Raw genomic sequence first — 12,843 nt, 5'->3', positions numbered from 1 at the left:
CAAGAGACTTTTAACATGAAGGGACTTTCAACATGAAGTCCAAAACATAGTTGCTTACAGAATTCCCCAAATCAGGTTGGGTATAATTAAGCTATGATCCAAACAGAACTTACCCAACATTCCTAGTTGCAAACTGCTCAAGATCTCCTAGTTCTGATTTCAATCAATCGATTGATGAGAAGCGATGATGGAACTAGACACTAGGCAGGGGACTGGAGTAGTCCAGAGAGATGACTCAATGCCCCTTCTCTACCTGGAAAAGCTTGCCCAAGGTGGCAGGGATAGACAGGCCTTTCCCTCCCCTGCATTACAACAATATCCAATTCACAAATGAGAATCTTTCAAGATAAGTTTACCCTAAAGAATCTGACCCGACATTTTATAATGACTTGAGAACAAGTTTGAAATGAAACTAAACCAAACTCAAGCATTCATCCAGGAAGGGACAAGAGTCCTCTTCTTGAACATGAATCTGCCTGGAGACAGGTTACCAGCACCGCTTTGCAAGTGCAGCGCAAGGATTTGTGGGAAAGAGCCTAGAGGCAGGAGGGGAAAAAGAATCAGATGGATTTAAAAAGAAAAATAGTTGGCCGACATAATGTACATGATTGGAAAGGGAGTCTCAGCACGGCCAGCCCTCCCTCTATCCTGGGAAGGTATGAGCAGACTGGGGGGCAGGGGGCTTGTGCCCCTTCTGGGAGGGGGTGAAGGGGGTGAGGAAGCGGGTGGGCAGTGGCGAGGGTGCCTCTGCAGGCCTCCAGTGCTAGGTCCATGGCGCTGCTGGAAAGTTGCACACTGCCAGATGGAAGCCATGGCAGGTCACTTACAAGCTGTGTGGAAGAAAGACAAGCCCCTTTCTTACCACAGGACCTCTCGTCAGGCAGGGAAGGGACGGAGAGGGAGGACAGGAGAGAGTGGACCCCACAAGTGGCTCCTTCCTTGGGTCTTACTAATGTTCGCTCCTTGACCTCAGCAGTCATTACAAAAGCCTGAGCATCACACACAGCACACAGCACAATGCACACACCAAAACAAAGAGAAAAAAAGTGTTCCTCTTCATGGTCCTACACTCTATTTTCTCCAGACTCCAGTTTATTTTACAACAGTAAAAACGCTTTGAAAGTGAGACATCAAAAGGGTGTAAAAGAAAGGCCCTTCCCCCTTCCTTGCATTTTAGGGCTTAAAGCAGTAGAACCTGCAACAAAGGCCACTGAATGTTACATTCTTGTCCTAAACCGGCAATCTACAGCAGTCCTATGAAGGAAACCGTACTGTGTCCAGCCACCACTGGAAAAAAATGTGTCAGCAGGCAAAGGCAGCAACCTTGTGGCCTGGAGCCTTGACAGGCGGGACTTAAGGTCTGAGACCTTAGGGCCTTGAAGGATCTAAGCCTGCCCTACGCAGCAGAGCTACAGGGCCCTCTGAGGCCATCTCACTGATGGCTGGGATGCATACAGGCACCCTTAACTCCCCGGGGATGAATTCAGAGAAATGTCGTCTCCTGAGACTCTTAACTGTAAGGCAGGCTTGAAAGCATGTTTTAAGGAATGCATGGGGTAGTAGATCTACTAGCCAACCATGACCATAAAAACATGCAGAGTGTAGTTTTCTAGCTGTTTCTACAGGGTTGGATGGGGTGAAAACGCATGCTAGGTTCACTGCCTAAAATAGAGTTTAGCTGGAAGAGTGGCAAAGGCTTTGGGCGGCCTTTATTGTGGTTGAAGGATGCATCAGTACATGAATATAGCGTAGAGGTGGCTTCCCTCTTCCCTGAGTGGCCTTCTGTCTCCATATGAGATATACCTGCCAATACTCTGAAGTCCCTGTGTGAGTGTTTCATCTGTCAGTGAGAAGCAGTCACTCCGACAGACAGGGGGTCTGAGGTCCTTGGGGCTTAGCACAGCTGGTATGGACCAATTTCTCCCATTCTGAAAATTTGATTCTGTGTGTGCACATGGGCTTAAAGAGCTTGAACCATTATGGAAAAGAGTGAACTGGCCATCCATGAAGCGCGGGGTGGGGGGGGGGGCTGTACACAAGGGAATGAGAGCGGCATAGATGATTCTGTCATTGAGCTAAGTTTGTGGGTACTGTGGAAACAGTGACCCTTATGTTCATAACCTTGGTACTGTCAGACGCTCCTCCAGGCTTCTTGAAACAGAAGAAAGGATGAGTAGGAGCTGAGCCATAAAAGAAAGTGTGTATATTTCCCTAAAGTGTTTGTTTATCTGCAGTGTTCCCATATGTGCTTCCAAAGGAATCCTGGGTGTTAGATTCTTGTTGGAATCCACAGGATCAAGAAGGGAAGGGATAACAGGCCTGGGTAAAGCCGAGGGTGGCCAGTTTGTGGAATTTCCATGCCTGTCTTGCTAGCTCTTGGCGTGCGCTGCATTTAATACAATTTACTGTAATGGCATGCTTGTAACTCGGGGAGCGGTCCCCAGCAGTTCAGCATTATTTAACGTTCAGTCTCTTAAGTCCAGGCTTGAAGGGACTAGTGTGGGAAGGCTATGAATCTACAGTCAGTGGCTTTACATAGTCAGTGGTCCTGGAAAGGAGGCCCGCCCCCACCTGTCACTGGAGGGTGTGGCTCTTCTCTCTTCTGTCTGCCCTACTTGCCAAGATTTCTACTTCAACCTTCAGAGAAGTAGACACTATTTATTGATACGCCTGGACCCAAGCAGCCTGTAGCTGTGGGAGCCACCCGTCACACCGCGGGAGTCCAAACACAGTTATGGTGTTGAGTTAGTTACAAAACAGCCTGAAATGGCAATAAAAATAATGAAGCTTCCAAAATGGCATCCAGTGGGATATGGAAGAGCATCGTCAGTGTCAGGAAACTAAAAACAGTCCAAAATCACTGCTGACTTAACGTTTGCAGCTAGGTCTCCTCAAGTCCCAGTCTCAGGGACGAACTGTGGGGGAACTCTGGCTGTAAAGTCTTCAAGAATAGTCAATTAAGGTGCCACGGAAATGATCGCATCAGGAGCCACAGGCTCATTCTACAGGAGGCGGGGGGTGGGGGGGACGCGCCTATGTCCCAGCTCTGTCACCTGTGTGGCAAACATCCCAGGCCCTTCACACTTCAGACCAATCCTGAAGAAGCCAAATGAGGGCGGTTAGAACTAGACCTACCTCACAGAGTTGTTGTGAAGATTAAATGGGTTAACTCACCCGAGGTCCCTGAACATCGCCTGGCATAGAGTGCACACTCAGTGAATGCTGGCCAGCAACAGGAGGAGGTGGGCTGGGGAGGAGGGGAAGGGAAGCGGTAGAGGGAGAGGGGGCGGGTTAGGGGGGAGGATGTTCTGAGGAAAAGTGGCCATTTTCTGCAAATAGCTCAGTCTTCTTTTCAGAAGCCATGTTTTTTCCCTCACTGATCTATGTCTTATTTATTTTGAGACTTGGTGCCATGGTTTTAAATCCATGAGAAATTAGAGACTTAAGTTCATTCTAAACAACTATTCTCTTTGGAATACACAGATTCCAGAGCCATCTCTCCCTGGTTAACAAAGCAGACGTGTTGGGTGGGGGTGGGGCGCCTGTCCTCCAATTGCCACCTGTTGTCGCCCGCCCCTGTGTGCCTCTCACTCAGAGGTCACCTCAAAGGTCACCTCACACTAGATAGTGACTAAGGATGAATGGCACACTTGGCTGCCTCTGTCATTAGGCCCTCATATGTTCTCCTCAGCCTGGGACCAGGTGGCTCTGACTCAGCCTTGCCATTAAAGCCCTTGCAGGTCAGTGCTCAGGCGCGGCTATGAGGCCTCCTCCCTTAGCAAGTCAATGCACAGATGCCAATGTAGCCGAGGGGCTGGCGGGCTAGGTCGTCCTTAGCCGGCTCTGATTTTTTAGCATTTAAGCCTGACCCAAAGCACTGGGCAAAGACAGCTGGTAAAAGGTGGCCAACAAAGAATAGGGGAAAAAGAAGAAAGATAACAGTCGATAAATAAGACGGCCAGCAAAGGTAAAAGGAAAAAAATAAGATGCTATATCTCTTGAGTTTCAGAAGCCTAATGACTTCCTAGGACTTAAGGCAACCTTTAGCTTGGAAGATTCAGGAGTAAACTTCGAGTTAGAGGCAGGTGTCCCAGCCTGTGATGACAAAAGCCTTCTCCTGCTGGGGTCAGAGGAGACCTTGAGGGATAATCTACATATGCCATGTTCCAGGTCAAGTCCAGTGAGGTTGGTGAGGAGCCAGAAGGAGGTTGCAGTTCCCAGGGAAATCCCTAGAGAAGTAGAAGACTTCAAGAAAAAGGAAGCTACATAGATGGACACAGGAATATCCATAAAGAAATCTCCTTAGACGGCCCTCAGAAACTTCCACACGGCTCAGATTAGCTTATACCTGGAAGATGGTCCTCATGCTGTGTGCCTCAGACACTGTCAGTCCATGGAACTGAAAGGTCACTGTGCGGTGGGACTCAGAGACATATGCCTTGGGTATCCTGGGACATCCAACTGTGGGCCAGTACAGTGATGGCCACCAGAGTGGACATGGTACAGATTGCTGTTGCAGGAAGTCGGTGGGCTTCGCTGGCTCTTCCGTGGAGTCCGTGGGCCACGCACTCGAGGAAGGAGAAAAATTCCTGCTTGGCCTGTTATTTTCCATTGTCCTCTCAAATGGATAGTTTACAGGACAAAGTGAGCTTTACATTTGAAAACGGTTGCTGGGTCTGTAACGCTGAGAGACATATTTCACGTTTGTATGGACATTGTGCAGACCGCGGGGGGGGGGGGGAGGAGTAGGAATCACCACTAAAGATACTCTTCAGTCAGAAGGCTAGTAAGGAGGTGGGAAAGAGGTCACATAGCTGAAAGATAAACATCTGGAGTACTTCTGTTTTTACGCTCTGTGCTCGGCTGCCTGGGTATGATAAAGCAGAGGAGGGGAAACTAAAGAGGACCTCCAGACCTGTGCCCTGCCTGCTGCCTTCCCATGGGGTCTGGGTAGGGACTAGATAAAAAGTTCCTAAAATCCCCAAGGAGAGATTTGGAATTCTGAAAGGAAGTGGCGGAAGGATCTGTTGCTCAGAGGGATACGTTGCAGAGGATTATGGTGGAGACTCCGGGACTTTGGTCAGGGAACAAGAGATCCATACCGTGGTGAAGCCCGACTTTGCCTACCTGATGGCTAGTCCACCACACTGCTTTACAGCAAGTACTCAAAGGGCCGAGTCCTACGCCTGGACAGGGCTGGTCGGGATGCCACTGATCACCAGACACCTCTTTATGTTTTACTTTTTTGAGAGCTGGAAAATAACAGTAGGTCCCCACCCCTACCTCCTGGCATTTCTGTCTCCTCTAAGAAGGAAGAAGAAGGGAGGGAGAAGAAGAAGACGAAAACTCAAGAGTCAGTGATGCATTTTGAATTTGACAAGTGTTCAGTATGACTGAGGAGAAAAAAAATAAGAGAAATGAAACCAGCCTAGATTTCAGGATGCCAGAATGGGAAAGACTGAGTCAAGTTCAGTGCTTGAAAATAATGCCGTTTGTTCACACTCTAGCTCACACTGACTCGATAGATTTGTTTGTTCACACTTTAGTTCACACTGACTCGATACCTTTGTAATTCACGGTGAAGGAAATAGAGGAGACCTGGGCGGGAAGACACGGGGGCAGTAACAAGCAGTATAGACTCAAGCATCTGTATGCCGGAGCGTGCATTCTGCCCGAGTCTGCTGGGGAAGCAGAACATTGCCCATCGACTCAAAAGTCATTTAGAAGATGCACTTCCACCTTTGGAAAAGTCACAAGAGTGGCAGTAAAAGTAGGTCCACAGATGGTGGCCTCTGAGTCACAGACACCACAAACCTTCTTAACTGTCTGGGGAATAAGAATCCCCAAGGAGGAAGAGGAGAAAACTGGAAGCCCGAAGCGAGGGCATTTGCCATTTGATACTTACTAAAGAAAGAGAGAGGAGTTCAAAAGAGCCTACTGGCCACCAAGCCATCTACAATAGCACAGTCACAAGATGCCCTAGAGAAGAGCAGGGCTGCTGGCAGTAGGGAATGGGGAGGGGCTGCTGGACAGGAGGCACGGGGTGGGGGCACTTGGATAGTTCTGCTAGCTAGGAATCCAGAGCAGAAATCAAGATTTTTCTTTTTAAAAAGGAGCAAACATTTGGGAGCCATCAGCACACAGGTAGCAACTGAAGTCCTTCTACGTGCGAGACTGCCCACAGCCCACGCTGCAGTGAAGGACAGCGAGGGCAGCCGGCTTGGGCAGGACAGGCAGTGTGCAGAACACATGAGAGCCTACTGTGGTCCCAAGCAATGAGCAGCTGGAGGCTAGAAAAAAGACCAGGAAAGATAAAGGTCTCAGAAATGAATGGAGGATCTTGAGAAACGGAAAACTGATTTCCATTCCCGGAGGAAGCCCTCCAGCTGGCCCCTGGCATCGTGAGCTCTGGGCGGCACTGTTCTGCACTTCTCTCTTCCAGGGCTGCATGAGTCTTAGTAGAGATCAAGGTGCCTGGGGATGGCCTTGCTGAGCCACTCAGCAAGAGGTCTGATTTTTTGTTTATCTTCTACTCCTCTCCTGAGTTAGCTAGGAATGGGGATACCTACAGAAAGGGACGGAATGGCAGAGAGCGTGTGATGGCGATTCCAGGCTTTCTGGATGCATCCCAGCCCCATGATCCCTGGAAGATTTCCGTCTTTACAGAAACACCCCCAAGCCACAGGTGCTAAGACCTCTCACCATCTCCAAAAGGCTCTGGAGAAACAGACACACTCTAGGTCCAGAAGTTAGCCACGGAGAACTGAGAATTAAGCGGTGCTGCGTTCACCGCGTTCACCCTTGGAACTACGCTGGCCTCCTTCCTTACAGACAGGCCCCTTGACCAGGACAGATCCATGCTCTTTGAGCTGTTTCCAAAGCTTTCCATAGCCAGTCTTCTTCAAACAAAGAGAGCTCTAACTTCATTTTGGTTTCTAGACCTGTGTCCATGTCATCCCCTGACATGGGGTCCTGGAGGATGCTGGATAGCGAGCTGTCCATCAGTCATAACTAGGGGGAAAGGCTGCCCTCCGTGCAGTCCTTCCATAGTCTCCCAAGGCCTCGGTCCCAGCATTGTCCTCAGCCCAGCACAAACTGCAGACACTAAGGACCTCAAGCCAAAAGCTCAGTTTTTTGCCTTACAACTTCATCCCCTCCCTTTGCTCTGTGAGCCTGGGATTTGGTATGTCTCCATCGCGTTCTAGAATGCACACACATCTGCAGGCTATGCCTGACTGCACTCCAGTCTACCCCATGAGAACGGAAACTAAGCAACCAACCTCACAAAAAGTTCCCTTGTTCCATAGTTCAGAGCCACCACCCCGGTCCTCAAGGTTTCCCAGCGTGGGCCTCCTTTCTAGCATCTAGCAGTTCATCCATTCAACAAGTACTTTATGCCGGATGCTGGGATATGAGCAGAGCAGTCTTGGGCCTCACGATGTAGACAGGTATGAGAAGAGACGTGATGATGCGATCGATGATAGAGTCCTGTGATCTAGTGAGGGATGCACATTGACCTCGTGTGGAAAACTGAGAAAGGCTTCCTGGGGGGTAGCAGAGCTGAAGAGAGAAAGAACGGATCCTGCCTTGGGGGAAAAGCAGAACTGGAAGATAGCCATGGGAAGCAAAATAAGATACACATGTGTTTTTCATCACATACACGAAAATGAAAATTAAAGGGATGAAATATCAGGGTGCGTCACAAGGATTAGGAAAGGGGCCTGGGAAGGGGGCGGAAGGGGACAGAGAAGTATGGAAGGGCTGATGGCCACAATCAGTGGACAAACTACATGTGTGTTGAATAGAATGAATTTCATTCTCGAAGTGAAAGCAAACAAGTAGAAACACTTGACATAGTCACAGTTTCATAGAACCGAAGACGAGGCAAATTAATCTGTAGTGACAGAAAGCAGGTCAGGGGCTACCTGGAGATGGGGGCCTCAAGAACTGTGAGGGTTAACAGTGCATAGAGAGGTACAAAGAAATTTGGGGAGACTAGGTCTTCCTTCTGGTCATGCTGATGGTTTGGAAAGTGCACACATGTCACAACCAACAAGTGGTCCACGTTCAGTGAGCAGTTTGTTCAATGTCAGCCCTGCCTTGTCGCTAAGGAGATGGATGGAAACAAGCCCCACCCACACCCAGGAAGTGAGTGCGGTATCTGGGTATCTGAGAACCGCCCCATCCCCTCCAGGACTTGTGCTGCTTCCTAGTCAGAGTCACAAGAATGGTGAGGGCCGGTTGTCAGTGAGGAGCCAAGGGTAGATAAAGTTAGTCAGCAGAGAGTTTTAGAAATACTTGCAAGGCTCTGACATGCGCAAACACGGGCCAGGAGCAGGGCGGGGATATCTCGATGGGCGGAAGGTCCAGCTCAGTGCGTCTTTGGGACATCGTAGCTTTAGCAGGACTCTTCCCAGAGACACTTACTTGCGCTTTTAGATTGGGTTTAAGGTACCTACACTGGAACTAAAAGGACTCCTAAAAGGTCTTTTCTCTAAGTGAGATGCACAGGCTCTGTGTTTTTCTTACCTGCTTCATGCATGCACACATGCCTTCCTTTTGAAATGCATCCATCCGTGATGTGATAAAACCTTCTGTCCACCCGTTACTAAAGCCTATGGACAGTTAATGTCCCACACTGAAATGTTCTGGTTTTAGTGTGAGATCTTGAATGTATTGGAATGAGTCCAGCTGCCACAGACCAAGAAAAGCAGACTCTGAAATCCCCAATTCAGCTTCAATTTCAGCGGTGCTGGGTGGGTGGATGAGAGGGCACGGGATTCGTGAGCGTTTGTGGTGATGCAGGGACTCCCGGTCCTGACTCAGTGCAGGCCCTTATCAAAAAATATCACCTCCCCAAAAGACCAGGGAATGACAGCACCTCCTGAGGACCCTGTCATGGATGGGATCACAGTGGACAGGGTCCGTGTGCGAAAGTAACCCCAGTCAAACTGCGGAAGGTGATTGCGTAAGCGGAGGGTGAGGGGCAGGGTGGAGAAGTGGGCTGGGTGGAGGCTTCAAGTAGGACACATCTGATCCTGAAGGGAATTTCTGAAAAGCACACATGAGAATCATTTTCAAAAGCGTAAGTTTGCTTAAGCTATACAAACAATTCTAATGCCAAGAAATAAGGGAATGGCTACGGCCTCGTGAGCTTGGTGTCTTTGTGAGCTAACGGAGAGCCATCAACAGGTTGAGGGTCCTTGGACCCTGAGGTTGGGCTTTGGGGAGCAGATTGCTCTCCCACAGTCAATACTTTATAAATGCAGCCGTCTGGGGCTGAAGGAAGGGAAGCTGCTCCTTAGGTGCTGCTGACTTAGCCAGAATCACCCCCGCGAAGTTAGGAGAGGGTCTGATGATTTTTCTCTCCTCTTTCTGTCACTACACAGGGACCCCCAGCTCCCAGAGTGCTGTCCATTAGACACAAACTCATAGATAATTAAGAAAAGAAGCACGATTAACCTGCCGGCTTCTACAGACTAGTAACAGAAAGGTCGGAAGACAAGGGGATACAAGAGAAAAGGACGGAAAAGGCTTTGACAGTGAAGCCCGAGGCCCTGGAGGCCCGAGATGCTGCTGCTGCATTTCCCACCCACATGTGTCAATTCTCTTGTCTCTTGACGCCTCCATTTCACTCATTCAACAAGCACACATTGAGAAACTTCACAGCACACACCTGTGCCAGACGCGTTGCGTTTGACTTTCCCCTCGAGAGCTTGCCTTCTGATGAGAACACCACCGTGTTTTGACAGATTAAGAGGCTTTGTAAGGAAGTAGGTGCCCTTGTGGCCACGGGGTAGGCTAATATGACAGCCACGAGTACTGGGGGGAACTTCAGACAACAACAGAGGAGAGGAGGACTTCTCATCGGAAGTACAGTTTCCTTTCTGCCCACTGTCAAAATGGGAATGGGCAGGCTTTTCTTCTGAGAATAGCATCCGGAAGAATAAACGGGCTTCGAGCTGGAAACTCCCGACAGAGAGGTAGCAAAGAAGAAAGTCAGCGCTGGAAATAGCGAGAAAGCCTCCAGGAGTTAATTGTTTCTAGTCTTCGCTCAGAGCCAGTGAAACCCTAGGAGAATTTAGAGGCACAGTCTTGAAACACGGAGGAATTATGGAGGATAAAACAAGCCCCAGATAAATATGCTGATTATTCCCCAATGGGAGGAAACAAACATGAGGATTTGAGTTCATGGCTAATGTGAATTCTTGGCAAAATACAAGACTTAAAGAGCCTGGTGCTCAAGAGTCCTGTCACCCACTCGGGCCAATGGCTGTGATGTCCTCCAACCCAAATACCTCGGCTAGAGATGCTCTAAAGTGGTGGTGTCTTTTTGCCCAAACCCGAGTTCATTATGCCCATACTCATTCACCCCACACTTAATGCATTCGCACTCTCATTCATTCATTCATTCATTCATTCAGTTCACAAATACTTGCTGGGCACGGCTAGCAGTCAGGAAGGTCCCTGCTACGGAAAAGAACAGGGTGCAGTCACACACACATGACCTTTCAGTTAGAGATGTGTTTGGGGGGGCCTGCAGCTGAGCTAGCCATATGCATGTGAACACACCACTCTGCAACCCAATTTCACATCTGTAAAATGGAGATGATGGCACATGTTTGACATAAAACTAAATGTTGAAGGATGGAAAGCTAGGGAGGAGAAGGGAGGGGAAGGGAGAGGAGAGGGTGGGAAGGAGGAAGAATTGCCCTTTACCTCACTGAGGAGGGTTGGATGGAAATCAAAGACCTCACGGAAGTGCAACGAAATGGAAACAAATTAGCAGTTAACATTTGCTGAGTGCTTATAATGTGCCAGGTACTGTTTGAAAATGGACATAGAAGCTTACTTCCTGAGTTTAGACATATCCCCGTGCTCATGAGTAAGCATCAGGGGTAGACTAAGCAAAAAGTAGCAGAGAGAAAAGGTGGACCCTGTTGGGAGACACCAGACACTGCTGAAGCAGGGCTGGGTGACACGCCACCCCATTCAAAGGGCATCACACACGATGTTAGGGGCTTGGACTTTATCCTCTAAGCAATGGGGAGTCCCACGGGAGCAGATGTGTGGACAGCACACGTTAGAGAGGCTGCCCTAAATGCTGAACTGATATGGAGAAGATGGTCATAGATGAGGGCGGTTGGTGAGCAGGTAGACTTGCCACCTCTGTCCCAGGACAGGGTGTTGGCTTATTTAGAAGAACTGGGGGAATGTGGTGCAGTGGACACAGAAGGAAGGGGCACGTCACTCCTGTTTCTGACGCGGAAGTTCTGAGGTGGAAGGTCCCAGATTTGGGGTAGAAAGTGTGGGGAGAAATAGGGCTTCCAGCTCTCAGGAACAGAAAATTGCCTCTTCCTAAAGTCCAGGGGCTCCCCATCCCCTCTCCTTCTCATAACTTTTCTTTCATAATGAAAAATTTTAAAGCATCTAGAACATAAAACATACCTGCCATCTGGATTAAGTGTCTAAACAGTAAGAGTCCGCCATATCTGCTTCATAAATATGTACCATATATTTATATAGTCTATATGCAATCTTTTATTTGGTGTTTTATTGTCAAATAATTATAAATATTGGATCATTATACAACCCTTGAACACTTAGCACACATTGTGAAAATGTATCCAAACTGTGAGTGGCAATGCCATTGTTAGGCCTTATATTAAAGATTGCTTCAAATATCATCTATTAATTAATCCACGTTACCATTTCCCTAAGAGACCCCAGAATTTTGCAGTTACTTAAAACACACACACACAAACTGTATTCACGCAATGACACCACTTTTGTCGTATGTCTTATGTCTTTTTAAGGTGTACACCAGTGCTCCCTGTGCGAGTGAGTGTGTGCGCACATGCATACGCGTGTGCTTGCACTTGCGTGCGTGCTGGTAGAAAACACGCTGGTAACCTGTGCAATGCATGCTGCTATCATACTCCAGTCCTCTTTTTCTTCCGTACTGCCTTCCTGCATTTCCATTAAGATGGAATTTCAGTCCTAAAATCTTGATGAAATTTGTGTTTGAGGTTTGGGGCAGCATATGCCTGAAGGGGTCACATGCCCGTCCGTGGCCTGTGGTGAGCATGTGTCCCATCATGTGGAGCCCAGGCTCAGGCGTGCGTTTAGCCTCACCATCCTTCGATTCTGCCATTAACTGGGACCTGACGTATTCTAGGTCTGGGGCCTGGAACGGAGTAGGCCAGCTGTGCTTCTGGGAGCCTGGGTGTGTCCAGATGCTAACGGATCTTGCCGGAAGGACACTGTTAAATTCAAGCGCCCTGCCCTGCAACTGGTCAACTCGTCAAATGCGGGACCCTCTAGCAGCAAAACGTATGATTAAAGTACATGGAAAATATAAGCATCATTTATCCCCAGTGAAGGCTAACAAAGGAGAAAGTTGAAATTGTGTAAGGACTCTCGCTCTGACGGGCTCAGTCTGGTGTGCACCTTGGGTTAAAATCTAGATGATTCCAGTCTTAAACGTGGTCCAAGGAAGCAGCTGTTCCCGGTGTGTGTGTCAGGAAAGGTGAGATGTCAAGCAGTCTCCTCTCCAAATCATTCAGCAACCACAAACGAGAATTTAGACATACATTACATTTTAACATTAGCCTGAGAGACATTTTAACATTAGACTGATAGAATCTTCTAGAATTTTTCCTAACACTGCGCACTTCTCATCTCTATTTTTTAAAACTACAAAAGATGGGGGAGGGGAATCTCTCAGCGCCCATCTAACAGACACACCTACTTGACAAATATTCAAAGTCAGGGCCAAACCCCAGCATTTTGAACAAATTCCCTTTGCCTCCAGTCTGAGGTTGGGCAGTTAAGCCGGTTCAC

This window comes from Myodes glareolus, chromosome 2 (assembly GCF_982192425.1).
Source record: "Myodes glareolus chromosome 2, mMyoGla1.1, whole genome shotgun sequence".
Taxonomy (NCBI): domain Eukaryota; kingdom Metazoa; phylum Chordata; class Mammalia; order Rodentia; family Cricetidae; genus Myodes; species Myodes glareolus.
Note: the sequence above shows the minus strand (reverse complement) of the source record.